Source organism: Mytilus edulis, chromosome 7 (genome assembly GCF_963676685.1).
Source record: "Mytilus edulis chromosome 7, xbMytEdul2.2, whole genome shotgun sequence".
In the NCBI taxonomy this organism is placed as follows: Eukaryota; Metazoa; Mollusca; class Bivalvia; order Mytilida; family Mytilidae; genus Mytilus; species Mytilus edulis.
The window spans coordinates 88,850,113-88,871,057 of NC_092350.1; the positions used below are offsets into that span (position 1 = coordinate 88,850,113).

Here is a 20,945-nt window from a genome sequence, read left to right on the forward strand (position 1 = left end):
ACATGTTGGTGTTGAGTATAAGAGTGTCATTGCTATGTCACATGTTGGTGCTGAGTATAAGGGTGTAATTGCTATGTCACATGTCGGTGTTGAGTATAAGAGTGTTATTGCTATGTCACATGTTGGTGTTGAGTATAAGAGTGTCAGTGATATGTCACATGTTGGTGGTGAGTAAAAGAGTGTAATTGCTAAGTCACATACTAGTGTTAAGTATAAGAGTGTCAGTGATATGTCACATATTGGTGCTGAGTATAAGAGTGTTATTGCTATGTCACATATTAGTGTTAAGTATAAGAGTGTCAGTGATATGTCACATGTTGGTGCTGAGTATAAGAGTGTTATTGTTAAGTCACATATTAGTGTTGAGTATAAGAGTGTCAGTGATATGTCACATGTTGGTGCTGAGTAAAAGAGTGTCATTGCTTAGTCACATATTAGTGTTGAGTATAAAAGTGTCAGTGATATGTCACATGTTAGTGTTGAGAATAAGAGTGTTATTGCTAAGTCACATATTAGTGTTGAGTATAAGAGTGTCAGTGATATGTCACATGTTGATGCTGAGTAAAAGAGTGTCATTGCTAAGTCACATATTAGTGTTGAGTATAAGAGTGTCAGTGATATGTCACATGTTGGTGCTGAGTAAAAGAGTGTCATTGCTAAGTCACATATTAGTGTTGAGTATAAGAGTGTCAGTGATATGTCACATGTTGGTGCTGAGTAAGAGAGTGTCATTGCTAAGTCACATATTAGTGTTAAGTATAAGAGTGTCAGTGATATGTCACATGTTGGTGCTGAGTAAAATAGTGCCATTGCTAAGTCACATATTAGTGTTGAGTTTAAGAGTGTCAGTGATATGTCACATGTTGGTGCTGAGTAAAAGAGTGTCATTGCTAAGTCACATATTAGTGTTAAGTATAAGAGTGTCAGTGATATGTCACATGTTGGTGTTGAGTATAAGAGTGTTAGTGATATGTCACATGTTGGTGTTGAGTATAAGTGTTAGTGATATGTCAAATGTTGGTGTTAGGGAAAATAGTGTCATGGCTAGGTCAAATGATGATGTTTAGTAAAACAATGTCAATGCTATGCAGATGTTGGTGCTGAGGATAAGCATGTCATGGTTATGTCACATGTTGGTGTTGAGTATAAAATTGTCATGGATATGTCACATGTTGGAGTTTAGTATAAGAGTGTTATTGCTATGTCAGGTTGGTGTTGAGTATAAGAGTGATTTTGTAATTTCTCATGTTGGTGTAAGTATGTGATTACTATGTCACATGTTACCAGGTTACCCATGTCATGTTTAGTATAGAAGTGGTAAATATATGTTGTATGCTCATGTCTCACATGTCATGTTCAGTACAGGAGTGGTGAATGAATGTTGTATGATAAGGTATCACATGTCATGTTCAGTACAAAAGTGGTAAATGAATGTTGTATCATCAGGTTTCACATGTCATGTTCAGTACAGGACTGGTAACTGAATGCTGTATGATCAGATGTCATAATTCATGTTCAGTACAGGAGTGGTGAATGAATGTTGTATGATCAGGTATCACATGTCATGTTCAGTACAAAAGTGGTAAATGAATGTTGTATGATCAGGTTTCACATGTCATGTTCAGTACAAGACTGGTGAATGAATGTTGTATTATTAGGTGTCACATGTCATGTTCAGTATACAGTAAGAGTAGTTAATGAATATTGTATGATCAGGTGTCACATGTCATGTTCTGTACAGGAGTGGTAAATGAATATGTATGATCAGGTGTCACATGTCATGTTCAGTACAAGACTGGTGAATGCATGTTGTATGATCAGGTGTCACATGTCATGTTCAGTACAGGACTGGTGACTGAATGCTGTATGATCAGATGTCATAATTCATGTTCAGTACAGGAGTGGTAAATGAATGTTGTACAATGTTGTGTCACATGTCATGTTCAGTAGAGGAGTGGTGGATGAATGTCGTATGATCAGGTGTCACATGTCATGTTCATTACAGGAGTAATGAATGAATGTATGATCAGGTGTCACATGTCATGCTCAGTACAGAAGTGGTAAATGAATGTTGTATGATCAGGTGTCACATATCATGTTCAGTATAGGAGTGGTGGATGAATGTTGTATGATCAGGTGTCATATGTCATGTTCAGTACAGGAGTGGTAAAAGAATGTTGTATGATAGGGTGTCACATTTCATGTTCAGAAGAGGAGTGGTGGATGAATGTTGCATGATCAGGTGTCACATGTCATGTTCAGTACAGTAGTGGTGGATGAATGTTGTATGATCAGGTTACACATGTCATGTTCAGTACAGGAGTGGTAAATGAATGTTGTACAATGTTGTGTCACATGTCATGTTCAGTAGAGAAGTGGTGGATGCATGTCGTATGATCAGGTGTCATATGTCATGTTCATTACAGGAGTAATGAATGAATGATGTATGATCAGGTGTCACATGTCATGCTCAGTACAGAAGTGGTAAGTGAATGTTGTATGATCAGGTGCCACATATCATGTTCAGTATAGGAGTGGTGGATGAATGTTGTATGATCAGGTGTCATATGTCATGTTCAGTATAGGAGTGGTGGATGAATGTTGTATGATCAGGTGTCATATGTCATGTTCGGTACAGGAGTGGTAAAAGAATGTTGTATGATCAGGTGTCACATATCATGTTCAGAAGAGGAGTGGTGGATGAATGTTGCATGATCAGGTGTCACATGTCATGTTCAGTACAGGAGTGGTAACGAATGATGTATGATCAGGTGTTGCATGTCATGTTCAGTAGAGGAGTGGTTAATGAATGTTGTATGATCAGGTGCCACATGTCATGTTCAGTAGAGGAGTGGTGAATGAATGTTGTATGATGTGGTGTCACATGTCATGTTCAGTGCAGGAGTGGTGGATGTATGTTGTATGACGTGGTGTCACATGTCATGTTCAGTGCAGGAGTGGTGGATGAATGTTGTATGATCAGATGTCTCATGTCATGTGTAGTACAGGAGTGGTGAATGAATGTTGTATGATCACGTGTCGCATGTCGTGTTCAGTACAGGAGTGGTAAATGAATATTGTATGATCAGGTGTCACATGTCATGTTCAGTACAGGAGGTAAATGAATGGTGTATGATCAGGTGTAACATGTCATGTTCAGTACAGGAGTGGTTAATGAATGTTGTATTATGTGGTGTCACATGTCATGTTTAGTACAGGAGGGGTGAATGAATGTTGTATGATCAGGTGTCACATGTCATGTTCAGTACAGAAGTAGTAAATGAATTTTGTACAATGTGGTGTCACATGTCATGTTCAGTAGAGGAGTGGTGGATGAATGTTGCATGATCAGGTGTCACATGTCATGTTCATTACAGTAGTGGTAACGAATGTTGTATGATCAGGTGTAGCATGTCATGTTTAGTACAGGAGTGGTGAATGAATGTTGTATGATCAGGTGTCACATGTCATGTTCAGTACAGAAGTAGTAAATGAATTTTGTACAATGTGATGTCACATGTCATGTTCAGTAGAGGAGTGGTGAATGAATGTTGTATGATCAGGTGTCACATATGCTCAGTACAGGACTGGTAACGAATGTTGTATGATCAGGTGTTGCATGTCATGTTCAGTACAGGAGTGTTAATTGAATGTTGTATGATCAGGTGTCACATGTCATGTTCAGTACAGGAGTGGTTAATGAATGTTGTTTGATCAGGTGTCACATGTCATGTTCAGAAGAGGAGTGGTAACAAATATTGTATGATCAGGTGTCATGTTCAGTACAGGAGTGGTTAATGAATGTTGTTTGATCAGGTGTCACATGTCATGTTCAGTAGAGGAGTGGTAACAAATGTTGTATGATCAGGTGTCTCATGTCTTGTTCAGTACAGGAGTGGTAAATCAATGTTAAATGATCAGGTGTCTCATATCATGTTCAGTAGAGGAGTGTTAATTGAATGTTGTTTGATCAGGTGTCACATGTCATGTTCAGTCCAGGAGTGGTAACGAATATTGTATGATCAGGTGTCACATGTCATATTCAGTACAGGAGTAGTTAATGAATGTTGTATGATGTGGTGTCACATGTCATGTTCAGTACAGGAGTGGTAATGAATATTGTATGATCAGGTGTCTCATGTCATGTTCAGTACAGGAGTGGTTAATGAATATTGTATGATCAGGTGTCACATGTCATGTTAAGTACAGGAGTGGTTAATGAATGTTGTATGATGTGGTGTCGCATGTCATGTTCAGTACAGGAGTGGTAACAAATGTTGTATGATCAGGTGTCGCATGTCATGTTCAGTACAGGAGTGGTAAACGAATATTGTATGATCAGGTATCACATGTCATGTTCAGTACAGGAGTGGTTAATGAATGATGTATGATCAGATGTCACATGTCATGTTCAGTACAGGAGTGGTAATGAATGTTGTATGATCAGGTGTCATGTGTCATGTTCAGTAGAGGAGTGGTTAATGAATGTTGTATGATGTGGTGTCGCATGTCATGTTCAGTACAGGAGTGGTAACAAATGTTGTATGATCAGGTGTCGCATGTCATGTTCAGTACAGGAGTGGTAAACGAATATTGTATGATCAGGTATCACATGTCATCAGACTTGGGGTCAATTACATTGGAATGTAATTAATTAAATTACACATTACATTGCAAAAATGGTCAATTACACTAATTACACATTACACAGTTTTTGAAATGTAATTAATTAAATTACAATTACTTTACTAAAGTAATTAATTAAATTACACATTACATTTCATGGTGATATTTTTTAACAATATTTTACATGTTTCTATAATGCATGTGTAAAATATTCATGTAAGCATCGTTTAAGTGTTGCATTTGATAATCATTTAATTTAGTTATTTTAATCTTTTGTCAATTAGTCTGAATCTTCTGGTCTGAAAACAGCAATTGTAAATAGTCTTTCGACAGGAGCTAATGTTGTGCAAGATATTGCTTGATCAAGACATGGGAGTTTTATGATTAGAAGATCATTATATTGATAGGAGAGGGAATGTGTTCCTATTTACTTGCCAATACATCAAGGTGTATTTTGACATCTCAGTAATGAACTCATTTGAATTATACATAATAATATGAATAAAGAAATTATAAATCAATTTAAAATATTTTTTATTTTACTTTAAAAATATTAAAAAGTGTGCTTGTCACAATATTGAAAATAATTTTTAGTACAAACAATGTATATAATGTCTAAATATTAGCAATATTTTGCTAATTAGATAAGATATCTGTAATAGTGGCATTGTCCCTGGACATTTTAATCTGATTAATTGCTGTTTGTTTTTACAGCTGTTAATTTTTCTTTCTATAATCCTTTTGTGTATACTAATTTGACAAAATGATTGTATGCAGTGATTTTAAAATCTAAATGAACTGTCTCAGAAAGATGTTTCACAGTGACACAATTTATTGTTTTTGTTTAACAAGGTGTTTATTACTTATCAATCTATTTAGTTAAAGATCTTTCTTAAAAACTGAACAACCCTTAGAAATGATTATCACATTTTTTTTTAAATATAAGACTATTCAAAAAAAATCTGTAGGTCAAATAAATGATATAAAAACTTCAGAATCTATTACAGACTTCATATATTAAAAAAGCATTGATATTGATATTTGAAAAATATATATAATTTTACAATTTATATTATTAAACACAAATACTTAACTGTAACACCATAAAAGTACATGTAATTGAAATGTAATTCAAAAGTAATTGAGCATTACATGCTTTTTTCAATGTAATTAATTAAATTACCATTACATGTAATTAAAAAAATGCTCAATTACACATTACATTCAATTACATGGAAAATTATAATGCATTACACTTAATTACCATTACATTTTTAATTACCCCATCCCTGCATGTCATGTTCAGTACAGGAGTGGTTAATGAATGTTGTATGATCAGGTGTCATGTGTCATGTTTAGTAGAGGAGTGGTTAATGAATGTTGTATGATCAGGTGTCACATGTCATGTTCAGTACAGGAGTGGTAGTGAATGTTGTATGATCAGGTGTCGCATGTCATGTTCAGTATAGGAGTGGTGAATGAATGTTGTATGATCAGGTGTCATGTGTCATGTTCAGTACAAGAGTGGTAAATGAATGTTGTATGATCAGGTGTCGCATGTCATGTTCAGTACAGGAGTGTTCATTGAATGTTGTATGATGTGGTGTCACATGTCATGTTCAGTACATGAGTGGTGGATGAATGTTACATGATCAGGTGTCACATGTCATGTTCAGTACAGGAGTGGTTAATGAATGTTGTATGATCAGGTGTCAAATGTCATGTTCAGTACAGGAGTGGTAACGAATGTTGTATGATCAGGTGTCACATGTCATGTTCAGTACAGGAGTGGTTAATGAATGTTGTATGATCAGGTGCCACATGTCATGTTTAATACAGAATTGGTAAATGATTGTTGTATGATCATATGTCATGTTTTGTATCATGATGATGCAAAATTTATGTAAAACCAAAGGAATTTTTTTATAGAATACCATGAAAGTGTATGTTAAGTGTCATAAAGTATAATAAAATAAATCACAATATTTCAGTTGTATGCAGTTAAGAAGTATCAGACGGCAACTCTTTGACAAACAAACATGAATGGTATTCATCAGTGTAATGAATAAATCACAATGTTTCAGTTGTTTACAGTTACGAAGTATCAGACAGCAACCCTTTGAAATACAAACTGGAGTGGTATTCATCAGTGTAATGAAGTAAATCACAATATTTCAGTTGTATGCAGTTAAGAAGTATCAGACGGCAACCCTTTGACAAACAAACTGGAGTGGTATTCATCAGTGTAATGAAGTTAATCGTGCAATATTTCAGTTGTATGCAGTTAAGAAGTATCAGACGGCAACCCTTTGACATACAAACTGGAGAGGTATTCATCAGTGTAATGAAGTAAATCACAATATTTCAGTTGTATGCAGTTAAGAAGTATCAGACGGCAACCCTTTGACAAACAAACTGGAGTGGTATTCATCAGTGTAATGAAGTAAATCACAATATTTCAGTTGTATACAGTTATGAAGTATCAGACAGCAACCCTTTGACATACAAACTGGAGTGGTATTCATCAGTGTAATGAAGTAAATCACAATATGTCAGTTGTATACAGTTATGAAGTATCAGACAGCAACCCTTTGACATACAAACTGGAGTGGTATTCATCAGTGTAATGAAGTAAATCACAATAAGCCAGCTGAAGGACGCCTCCGGGTGCGGGAATTTCTCGCTACATTGAAGACCTGTTGGTGACCTTCTGCTGTTGTTTTTTATTTGGTCGGGTTGTTGTCTCTTTGACACATTCCCCATTTCCATTCTCAATTTTATGAAGTATCAGACAGCAACCGTTTGACATACAAACTGGAGTGGTATTCATCAGTGTAATGAAGTAAATCACAATATGTCAGTTGTATACAGTTAGGAAGTATCAGACAGCAACCCTTTGACAAACAAACTGGAGTGGTATTCATCAGTGTAATGAAGTAAATCACAATATTTCAGTTGTATACAGTTAGGAAGTATCAGACAGCAACCCTTTGACATACAAACTGGAGTGGTATTCATCAGTGTAATGAAGTAAATCACAATATTTCAGTTGTATACAGTTATGAAGTATCAGACAGCAACCCTTTGACAAACAAACTGAAGTGGTATTCATCAGTGTAATGAAGTAAATCAAAATATTTCAGTTGTTTACAGTTAGGAAGTATCAGACAGCAACCCTTAGACAAACAAACTGGAGTGGTATTCATCAGTGTAATGAAGTAAATCACAATATTGCAGTTGTATACAGTTAGGAAGCATCAGACAGCAACCCTTTGACTTACACACTGGAGTGGTATTCATCCGTGTAATGAAGTAAATCACAATATTTCAGTTGTTTACAGTTAGGAAGCATCAGACAGCAACCCTTTGACATACAAACTGGAGTGGTATTCATCAGTGTTATGAAGTATTTCAAGTTTGTTTGGGGCTGTTGTTTGTCTTTTCGTCTGGCCATGGCATTCTTCTTCTACTTCATGTACTTAATGTGTTTTTTTCCGCTGTTTTATTTGGGTATAGGTGTTGGATACATTGATGTCGTGTACTGATGTTTCTCACTGTTTGTGTTGAATACAGGAGTTGTATATATTGGTGTTGTGAAATAATGTTTTGCACTGTTTTTGTGGAATACAAGAGTTCTATATACATTCGGGATGTGTAATAATGTCTTAATATTTTGAAGACTATTTGCAATAACCAGAAATTAACATTGAATCACTGAACACTAACAAGAGCAATGTTTAACTGATTCATATTGTGTGTACTATATATAATAAATACATTTTACTTCACTTACCGAATCATTAGTTCTAAATTCCAAATTAGCTCTGTTCTTTACACATGATTCTACTTCTTTTATATTTCCCTCCCCTGCAGCTTTAAGAAGTTTCTGTAAGCAAAACAAAGTTTTTACATTTTCCTCTAAAATATACAAATGTCATGAATGTATTTTGATTGTTGTTCATTTTTTGCCATGGAGTCGTCAGTTTCTCTTTGACTTGTGAATGTCCTTGGATATCTTATGTCTCTTTGTTTGTGTCCTGGAATTTTGTACTAGTATATTGAAATTCTTTTCACTGTAGTCATTTTGATTTCTCCTGTTCTCCCCCTAAGAATACTGCATGCTAGTCGCCTGTACCTTTCTGTACATTTAATAAACAACATCGGTCACATGACATAGGTCACATGAACACTGACTTTTAAGAAGAAAAACTTACCTCATCCCAACTTGCCATTATATCCTGTAAAAGAAAGAGAAATCATTGTATTTTTATAACAATAAGGAGATACGGTATGATTACCAATGAGACAACTATCCACTCATGTTCAAATAAAGTGGATGTAAGCAATTATAGGAAACGGTAAGGCCTTCAACAATGAGAAAAACCCATACCGTATAGTCAGCTATAAAGGCCCCAACATGAAAAATATGAAACAATTCAATTGAGAAAACTTACCGCCTAATTTATAACTAGAGGCTCCAAAGAGCCTGTGTCGCTCACCTTGGTCTATGTGAATATTAAACAAAGGAAGCAGATGGATTCATGACAAAAATGTGTGTTGGTGATGGTGATGTGTTTGTAAATCTTACTTTACTAAACAGTCTTGCTGCTTACATTTATCTCTATCTAAAATGAACTTGGCCCAGTAGTTTCAGTGGAAAATGTTAATAAAAATTTACAAATTTTATGAAAATTGTTAAAAATTGACTATAAAGGACAATAACTCCTAAGGGAATTGACCATTTCGGTCATGTTGACTTATTTGTAAATCTTACTTTGCTGAACATAATTGCTGTTTACAGATTATCTCTTTCTGTAATAATATTCAAGATAATAACCAAAAACAGCAAAATTTCCTTAAAATTACCGATTCAGGGGCAGCAACCCAACAATGGGTTGTCAGATTAATCTGAAAATTATAGGGCAGATAGATCTTGGTCTGATAAACAATTTTACCTCGTGTCGGATTTGCTCTAAATGCTTTGGTTTTTGAGTTATAAGCCAAAAACTGCATCTTACCCCTATGTTCTATTTTTAGCTGTGGCGGCCATCTTGATTTTAAAGTCGGGTCACCGGACACATTTTTAAAACTAGATACCCCAAAGATGATTGTTGCCAAGTCTGGATTAATTTGGCCCAGTAGTTTCAGAGGAGAAGATTTTTGTAAAAGATAACTAAGATTTACGAAAAATGGTTAAAAATTGATTATAAAGGGCAATAACTCCTAAAGGGGTCAACTGACCATTTCGGACATGTTGACTTATTTGTAAATCCTACTTTGCTAAACATTATTGCTGTTTACAGTTTATCTCTATCTATAATAATATTCAAGATAATAACCAAAAACAGCAAAATTTCCTTAAAATTACCAATTCAGGGGCAGCAACCCAACAAAGGGTTGCCTAATTCGTATGGAAATTTCAGGGCAGATAGATCTTGATCTGATAAACAATTGTACCCCCCATGTCAAATTAGCTCTAAATGCTTTGATTTTTGAGTTATAAGCCAAAAATTGTATTTTACCCCTATGTTCTATTTTTTGCCGTGGCGGCCATTTTGGTAAGTGGACCGGGTCACTGGACACATTTTTAAAACTAGATACCCCAATAACAATTGTGGCCAAGTTTGATTGAATTTGGCCCAGTAGTTTCAGAGGAGAAGATTTTTGTAAAAGATTACTTTAATTTAAGAAAAATGGTTAAAAATTGACTATAAAGGACAATAACTCCTTAAGGGGTCAACTGACCATTTCGGTCATAATGACTTATTTGTAAATCTAACTTTGCTGAACATTATTGCTGTTTACAGTTTATCTCTATCTATAATAATATTCAAGATAATAACCAAAAACTGCAAAATTTCCACAAAATTACCAATTCAGGGGCAGCAACCCAACAACGGGTTGACCGATTCATCTGAAAATTTCAGGGCAGATAGATCTTGACCTGATAAACATTTTTACCCCATGTCAGATTTCCTCTAAATGCTTTGGTTTTTGAGTTATAAGCCAAAAACTGCATTTTACCCCTATGTTCTATTTTTAGCTGTGGCGGCCATCTTGGTTAGTTGACTGGGTCACGCCACACATTTTTTAAACTAGATACCCCAATGATGATTGTGGCCAAGTTTGGTTCAATTTGGCCCAGTAGTTTCAGAGGAGAAGATTTTTGTAAAAGTTAACAACGACGACGGACGACGGACGACAGACGACGGACGCCGGACGCCGGACGCAAAGTGATGGGAAAAGCGCACTTGGCCCTTCGGGCCAGGTGAGCTAACAAACAAATTTACGAAAGACAAATATGACAGACCAGTGATAGCAATTGAACTACAAGATCCTGACTTGGGACAGGCACATAAAGAATGAGGAGGGGTTAAACATGTTTGTATACATGTATACAGGAGTTGTAATTTTACGAGGAAAATGTTAATTTTTGTTGTAATCATGATGTCATATTTAGATTGCCCCAATATATGAATACCTTTAAATATTGAAGTTGATAAAATCAGTATTTTCTCCAAATTATGATTATCCTCTAACCTTGTCCTTTTATTACATTCCACCATATACAAGTAAATTCGATAAACTTAAAAACAAAATTACTCTTTTTTAAATACAATGAAATAGATGCTGTAAAAATGATGTACAAATTTTGCTTACATTTTAATGTCATTGTTGAAACAATCAAGGACCATAACTCCTGAACAGCATAAAAGAAAATTTGCACTATCACACTTGACCTCCATTTTGACGTGAGAAACAACAAATATTAAAACTTTAAAAGGTTTGGTTAAATGTTTCGCCAGTTATTACAAAGAAATGTCATAAACAGTGATTTTTCAATCAATCACAAGGACCATAGCACTTAATCCATAATATGAAAATGTAAAAGTGCTGGTAGCAACCATTTGTCGAAATTGGGTTTGTCAGTCAGAAATGTTTTTTTCTTGTTTTTGTAAAATACTGTTAAAAGTAAGAAGATGTGGTATGATTGCTAATGGGACGACTCTTCACCAGAGAGCTTTCAATAATGAGCAAAACCTTAACCAAACAGCAATCTATAAGTAAGGCTCCAAAATGACAAATGTAAAGCACTTCAAACGAGAAAGGACTGAGAACACACTTATTTCGTAGTGCATTTCTTTTAGACAATAAATTCAAATTAAAAAAATCGCATCTGCTGCATCTCAAAAAGATTTGTACAGTGTAGTGTACTACTTTTGGGACAAATAATATCAAAATTATAGAAAAGTCTACCAGCTCAAACTTAAAATATGGACAATTCTATGTTATAAGGGGTCTATAATTCAGTTTGACAGCTTCAGACATACTAATTCTTGACCTTCTTCAACTGGACAAAATCATTACTTTACATTACAATTCATCACCCAAATCTTTGTTTCACATGTTATTTCATCCTCATACTTTATATATCATGCATAACATATAAACTTATAAAGAAAGAAATTTGGAAAGTGTATCAAAAAAAATTTCAAGTTATACACTGTTCACACTAGGGACTATATTTGTAGACAACGAAAATCAAAGGACGATAACTGTATCCTCGGACCAACTTAAGGCCAGATTTTTGTACAAATCAAGAAACGAAAAACCAATATGATATATACATGTACAGCAACTAAAGACATTACCACTGAATTACAGGCTACTGGCTTGTGACCATTTGAAATTGTTTTTTTTTACAATTTTTCCTTAGACTTGTATAGTAAATCCCTATGTTCTATTTTTAGCCATGTCAGCCATGTTGGTTGGATGTCAGGATCATCGGATATATTTTTCAATCAAGATACCCTATTGAAAATTGTAGCTCACTCACAGAGTTTAATTTTATTTGGCCCAGTATATTAAGTGAAGAAGATTTTTGTAAAAGATTGCAAAAATTTATGAAAAATATTGTTGAAAATTGACTATAAAGGGCAATAACTCCTCAAGGGTCAATTGAAAATTTTGGTCATGTTGACTTATTTTGTAGATTGTACTTTGCTGGACATTAAATTTCTGTTAACAGTTTATCTCTATCTACAGATCTATAATAATATTTAAGATAACCATGATAACCAAAACTTAAAATTACCAATTCTAAAAATTTCAGGGCAGATAGAATTAAAACTGTTGTACATTTTAACCCCATTTCAGATTTGCTCTTAATGCTTTAGTTTCAGAGATATAAGCCAAAAACTGCATTTTACCCCTATGTTTTATTGTTAGTCATGTCCGCAATTTTGGTTGGCAGGCCGGGTCATCGGACAATTTTTTTAAAGAAGATACCCTAGTGATGATTGTGGCCAAGTTTGGTTAAATTTTTGCCCAGTAGTTTTAGAGAAGATTTTTGTAAAAGTTAACGGACGACGATGATGGACGACAGACGACGGACGCCAAGTGATGAGAAAAGCTTACTTGGCCCTTTGGGCCAGGTGAGCTAAAAATATTTGGGGATTTATAAAATAAATTTGTAGATTCACCATACACAATTAAAAGGTAAAAATATCTGGGCCTTATCAAATATATATTTTAAGATTCACTGTACACGATTAAAATCTTAAAATATAGGGTGCTTTATACAAGGGAAAGCAGGACACCCCTGTCTCTACCTTTACACATATATCGATATATGTATATAATGTTCATCTCATATCTTTCCTTATTGCACTGATTGTACGTTGAACTAGAGGCTCTTTGAGCCTGTGTCGCTCACCTTGGTCTATGTGAATATAAAACAAAGGACGCAGATGGATTCATGACAAAATTGTGTTTTTGTGATGGTGAAGTGTTTGTACATCTTATTTTACTGAAAATTCTTGCTGCTTACAATTATTTCTTTCTATATTGAACTTGGTCCAGTAGTTTCAGTGGAAAATGTTAGTTAAAATTTACAAATTTCATGAAAATTGTTAAAAGTTGACTATAAAGGGTAATAACTCCTAAAGGGGTCAACTGATCATTTTGGTCATGCTGACTTATTTGTAGATCTAACTTTACTGAACATTTTGCTGTTTACAGGCTATCTCTATCTATAATAATATTCAAGATAATAACCAAAAACATCAAAATTTCCCTAAAATTACCAATTCAGGGGCAAAGGGTTGTCTGATTCTGACATCTGAAAATTTCAGGGAAGATAGATCTTGATCTGATAAACAGTTAAACCTTGTGTGATTTGCTCAAAATGCTTTGATTTTTGAGTTATAAGCCAAAAACTGCATTTTACCCCTACATGTATGTTCTATTTTTAGCCATGGCGGCCATCTTGGTTGGTTGACCGGGTCACGCCACACATTTTTTAAACTAGATACCCCAAAGATGATTGTGGTTAAGTTTGGATTAATTTGGCCAAGTAGTTTCAGAGGAGAAGATTTTTGTAAAAGATTACTGAGATTAACGAAAAATGGTAAAAATATCAATATAAAGGGCAATAACTCCTAAAGGGGTCAACTGACCATTTTGGTTATGTTGACTTATAATTTGTAGATCTTACTTTGCTGAACATTATTGCTGTTTATAGTTTATCTCTATCTATAATAATATTCAAGATAATAACCAAAAACAGCAAAATTTCCCTAAAATTACCAATTCAGGGGCAGCAACCCAGCAACGGGTAGTCTGATTCATCTGAAAATTTCAGGGCAAACCCCATAGAAAATATCAATGGAATTCCAGTGGAATACCAGTTGATTCCACTGGAATTCCACTGGTTTACAGTGACTCATTTGAATTCCACTGGTAAATCATTTAAAACTAAAAATTCCAGTGGAATTTGATTGGTGATTCCACTGGAATGACATTTGAAAATTTTACCACTGTAATTCCACTGGAATAATGACATTTGAAAATTTTACCACTGTAATTCCACTGGAATACATTGTTGGGTTGCATGATTTATCATTTAGATACTGATGGCCATTTTTTGGGGTAGAAAAAGTATTTATATTATATTCTAATGACTATTCTCAGTACAATTCATTTGTACCTAGTCAAAATAATTATGATGTCTTAATTGAAAGGCAATTTAATTGTTGCTTTAATGACAACTTCTGCAGCAACGTGCAAGGAAAAAAAATTAAATTGCCATTCTGTTCAAAAATGTTTTAATGCATCACCCTTATTTATTTCTTATATATTGAAATTTATCTGAATACAGCCTATCCCACCATACCGGCCAAATTTAGAAGACCCAGCAGATTTGCATTATATTATAAATGGTTATTCCTTGAAATCGGATACCAGCCGGTATTGTTGTATTTAAATAATTATATCATTATAACTCATTCTCGATACCAGCCGGTATTGTTGTATTTAAATAATTATATCATTATAACTCATTCTCGAAAAATGGGCCTTGTCATCTGAAATGATTTAAAATTACTGTTTCATTTGTATAACTGTAACCTACAAATTGTTCAGTCAATAAAATTCAATCAGGTCACCTAATAGTCCAATTCAATCAGGTCACCTAATAGTCCAATTCAATCAGGTCACCTAATAGTCCGAGGCTGTAATATCTGTTCACCTGTCAATTTCGTTTCATAACTCTCCTTTTTTATTGCGTTATGACTAGGTGTAACATTTATAACTTACAGCACACGTATAAATGAGTATCATAGGTAACGTTTCGCAAGTTGAGAGTAGAACATTTTATGTAATTATTCGTGAAATATCATAAATGTATGGTGTTTTTATTTTTTTATTCCTGCAAAATAAAAAAATAAAATAAGATGAAATAGAAGTTGTAGCTATATTTTAAGATAGATATTATATACAAAACTAAAATTTAAAAAGGAAAACGTATATTTTAATGAAAGTGAAATAAATTTTCAAAACATTCTCAAACACCCATATTAAGGGGAAATAACTCTTGTGATTTTAAATTTCTACAGACCGGCAAACCCCGCAAATCGGCTGTTTCCGTAGTCCAACGGACGACCGGTTTTGAGAAGTTCACTGAAATACCATTACAGGGACGAATCAACTTCGGGTCGATAATATATGGGACGAGATTGACACCTTGACTTAAACGCACTTGCAAATATGACGTCATATGATTACGCTGGATAACAAAAATGGAGAATCCAAACGCAGATGTTTTCAGATAAGTATTTGATTTAACATATAATGATTATGAAATACAATTTGTTGAGGCAATATAAAACATTTAGGATTTTAATCTGAGCAAAACATCAGAAAGTTTAGGCAGACAATAAATTAATGAAGAATGATAAATTGATATATTGTTGTCACATTCATAACAGACATATCGTAATCTGACATGTAAATGGTACATGGGTATATATGATAATCTGATATGTAGAAATTAAATTGTGTGAATTATATTCATTGTAAATTAACTTGGTGAAACGTTAATAATAATTTAAGTCGCCAGTTTTATCTTCAAGGGTTAAAAGGGGGGGGGGGTACTAAATTTGATTTTAACTTAAACTTCCAATGCAATTTAAGATGCATAATGCTGTTTCTATTGAATTTATTGCTTCATACAATCATTAACTCTTGAACAATTGATTCTTTGTGGATATTTTTGTACTTTTAGGGGATTAAATATGAGCTGCCAGCAATGATATGAAACAGATTTTATGCAGACTCCATTTTAATACCTTTATTCAGCAATTATAGTTGGAAGTACAGAGACAGCAAGTTTTGAATTACAGAAAGGAAGAGAAGTTTATATATCACACATAATTTTTATATTAGTTAATCAGTTTGTGGGTACGGTTTAAGCTGTCAGACCATATAAGACACTGTTTTTATTCTACTTATACAAACCATGCAGGACATTTTTCTGTTCATGGATAGGATGTTAAAAATGTTATTTATTTGAATATGATCAGATCAATCATATGATGAATCACTATATTTTGTGTTTCTCAGAAGTAGTGATAAGGCCAGCAATAGGGCGTATATGTCAGAGTAGCAATTCCACTGGAACTGTAGTTATTCCACTGGAGTTGCAGCAAAATACCACTGGAATTACATTCGCATTCCACTGGAATAATTTGGCTGGAATTCCACTGGAATACAAGTGAAATAACACTGTAATTTCCACTGGAATTCCAGTGATTATCAGTGGAATAATTTGGCTGGAATCCAGTGAAATAACACTGGAATTTTCACTGTAATTCCAGTGGAAAGCCAATGTAGTTCCAGTGGAATTCCAGCCAAATTATTCCATTGATAATTACTGGAATTCCAGTGGAAATTACAATGGAATATCAGTGGTATTCCAGTGTAATTCCACTGATTTTTTTCTCTAGGGAATAGATCTTGACCTGATAAACAATTTAACCCCCATGTCAGATTTGCTCTAAATGCTTTGGTTTTTGAGTTATAAGCCAAAAACTGCATTTTACCCCTATGTTCTATTTTTAGCCATGGCGGCCATCTTGGTTGGTTTGACGGGTTACGCCACACATTTTTTAAACTAGATACCCCAAAGATGATTGTGGTTAAGTTTGGATTAATTTGGCCAAGTAGTTTCAGAGGAGAAGATTTTTGTAAAAGATTACCGAGATTAACGAAAAATGGTAAAAATATCAATATAAAGGGCAATAACTCCTAAAGGGGTCAACTGACCATTTTGGTTATGTAAACTTATTTGTAGATCTTACTTTGCTGAACATTATTGCTGTTTATAGTTTATCTCTATCTATAATAATATTCAAGATAATAACCAAAAACAGCAAAATTTCCCTAAAATTACCAATTCAGGGGCAGCAACCCAGCAACGGGTAGTCTGATTCATCTGAAAATTTCAGGGCAAATAGATCTTGACCTGATAAACAATTTTACCCCATCAGATATGCTCTTAAAGGTTTGGTTTATGAGTAATAAGCCAAAAACTGCATTTTACCCTTATGTTCTATTTTTAGCCATGGCGTCCATCTTGGTTGGTTTGACGGGTCACGCCACACATTTTTTAAACAAGATACCCCAATGATGATTGTGGCCAAGTTTGGTTTCATTTAGCCTGGTAGTTGTAGAGGAGAAGATTTTTGTAAAAGATTACTAAGATTAACGAAAAATGGTTAAAAATTTACTATAAAGGGCAATAACTCCTAAAGGAGTCAACTGACCATTTTGGTTATGTTGACTTATTTGTAGATCTTACTTTGCTGAACACTATTGCTGTTTACAGTTTATCTCTATCTACAATAATATTCAAGATAATATGCGAAAACGGACAAAATTTCCCTAAAATTACCAATTCAGGGGCAGCAACCCAGCAACGGGTTGTCCGATTCATCTGAAAATTTCAGGGCAGATAGATCTTGACCTGATTAACAATTTAACCATGTCAGATTTGCTCTAAATGCTTTGGTTTTTGAGTTATAAGCCAAAAACTGCATTTTACCCCTATGTTCTATTTTTAGCCATGGCGGCCATCTTGGTTGGTTTGACGGGTTACGCCACACATTTTTTAAACTAGATACCCCAATGATGATTGTGTCCAAGTTTGATTTAATTTGGCCCAGCAGTTTTTGAGGAGAAGATTTTTGTAAAAGTTAACGACGACGACGACAACGCCGGACGCCGGACGCCAAGTGATGAGAAAAGCTCACTTGGCCCTTTGGGCCAGGTGAGCTAATAATATATTTAATGAGACAGTTAGTATGACATTTTTATTTTCCTTGTAATTTCCATACACGCTTCAAAATTTTGATTACAAATTACATTGTAAAAGTTCCAAAACATCTGTTAAAAGATCCTCAAATTCAACATAACTTGTTAAAAAAAAAAATGAAAAATGGTTAAGGATGATTTTTAAAGAAACGTGTTAGAATAAAGTCCATTACTAAGTATCAATACAATCAAATACCCAAAGTGAAATCTGTTGGTACAAGTTCTTCAACCGTCAATATGGAATTACATGTGGGCCTTCATCAAACTGTAATTGCAACTTCAGCATGTTATTATTAAGTCTAGATCTGTCTGCAAGGTCTTAATTATAAAATTATATTATGCCACTTTATATAACATACCCCTTCTGCCACCAGTCAATCAAATCTGAAAAAAGTTTTAAAATTTAAAACATGTAAACGGATTAAACAGAATAGAGAATGGAAACAAGGAATGTGTCAAAGAGACAACAACCAAAACCAGATGCTCCGCAGGGCGTAGCTTTATACGACCGCAGAGAATGAACCCTGAACGGTTGGGGCAAGTATGGACACAACATTCAAGCTGGATTCCGCTCTAAATTTGGATTGTGATTTAATAGTTGACACAGCATAGGTTTCTGACACAGAATGAATGTATTCAAATGAACTTATTTTTTTTGTTTTCTCTTAGAGCAATTCACTATGCTGTTGAATATTAATCCTCTCAAAAAAATGTTTGAAGAAATTTTCTTTTTATTTATGAAATTTCAAATGAGAAAAATTGAACCCAATTTTTTATTCACATCCCCCTTTCCCTTATTCCAAAACTAATTTCAATTAAAATATTCTAATGGAGTTTGCAAAAATTACTACTCATTTAAATACATCATAAAATATTAAGATGTAAAAAAACTGCTTGTTATCACTGAATGGTAAAGATTATCTAAATTTATCAGTTGGTAGTAAAAAGTGAATATACATTGTATATTGTATATAACAAAGATTTAAGTTGATTCTGGACAAAGAAAGATAACTCCAATTAAAAAAAATTCTTGCAGATATTTCTTGCTTACTATACTGGACAAAGAAAGATAACTCTTAATTAAAAAAAAATTTGCTATTTCACAATATTGTGAAATTAGATATTTCTTGCCATTGCACAATACTGTGCAATTGAAAAGACTTGCTATTGCACAATACTTAATATAATAATTTGAGATCCTGATTTGGACCAACTTGAAAACTGGGCCCATAATCAAAAATCTAATTACATTTTTAGATTCAGCATATCAAAGAGGCCCAAGAATTTAATTTTTGTTAAAATCAAACTTAGTTTAATTTTGGACCCTTTGCACTTTAATTTAGACCAATTTTAAAACTGGACCAAAAATTAAGAATCTACATACACAGTTAGATTCGGCATATTAAAGAACCCCAATTATTCAATTTTGATGAAATCAAACAAAGTTTAATTTTGGACCCTTTGGGCCCCTTTTTCCTTAACTGTTGGGACCAAAACTCCCAAAATCAATACCAACCTTCCTTTAATAGTCATAAACCTTGTATTTAAATTTCATAGATTTCTATTTACTTATACTAACGCTATGGTGCGAAAACCAAGAAAAATGCTTATTGGGGTCCCTTTTTGGCCCCTAATTCCTAAACTGTTGGGACCAAAACTCCCAAAATCAATACCAACCTTCCTTTTGTGGTCATAAACATTGGGTTTAAATTTCATTGATTTCTATTTACTTTAACTAAAGTTATTGTGCGAAAACCAAGAATAATGCTAATTTGGGCCCTTTTTTGGCCCCTAATTCCTAAACTGTTGAAACCAAAACTCCCGAAATCATTCCCAACCTTTCTTTTCTGGTCATAAACCTTGTGTCAAAATTTCATAGATTTCTATTAACTTAAACTAAAGTTATAGTGCGAAAACCAAGAAAATGCTTATTTGGGCCCTTTTTGGCCCCTAATTCCTAAAATGTTGGGACCAAAACTCCCAAAATCAATACCAGCCTTCCTTTTATGGTCATAAACCTTGTGTTAAAATTTCATAGATTTCTATTCACTTTTACTAAAGTTAGAGTGCGAAAACTAAAAGTATTCGGACGACGACAACGCCAACGTGATAGCAATATACGACGAAAATAACAAGAGAGCAGAAAACAGCCAAAGGCCAACAATCGGTCATCAACACAGCCAGAAAGTTCCACACCCAGAGGCACACTTCATCTGCCCTCCCCCCCCCCCCCCACCCTTTAGTTATTACAGACATACATGTACTTTTTCTGTAATAACATAGGGGTACTATGCATGATTGGCAAACTATGAACTGTTATATCTTTCTATAGTTGAGTATACATGTACATAAAGACAATAGTAATATCAATAGAACTTGTATACATTTTAACAAAACTAATGAGGTATATTGTTCCTTTGAAACATGTAACATACATATGTTATCACAGTTCTTTGATTTTTTACTATACAAATCCTTGTATTTTCTCATGGCTGACGTGTTACTATAGGGCCCCAAGATTTTTGTTTCCCAATAACCCGAATAATTCAGTCCCTCCCCGTGATCGACTCTCCCACTCGCGAGGGCCTGAACTCTTAATACGAGTTAAAACTTTTGCATGAATACGACAATCTTTCGTTTATCGGAGAAAAGCTGTGGATAAAAAAAAA

General features: G+C 34.1%; 1 protein-coding gene across 1 annotated transcript in view; it reads right to left on the reverse strand.

The window, feature by feature from the left end:
• The window catches only part of LOC139483478 (uncharacterized), a 766,788-nt gene extending 748,129 nt beyond the window's left edge, over positions 1-18,659 (reverse strand). The window contains exons 1-3 of the mRNA XM_071267500.1: positions 18,473-18,659; positions 8,841-8,864; positions 8,416-8,512 (exon numbers count right to left, since the gene is read on the reverse strand). The gene's annotated coding sequence lies outside the window, so the exon portion shown is untranslated. The remainder of the gene's footprint in view (positions 1-8,415; positions 8,513-8,840; positions 8,865-18,472) is intronic.
• Between the last annotated feature and the right edge of the window lie 2,286 nt (positions 18,660-20,945).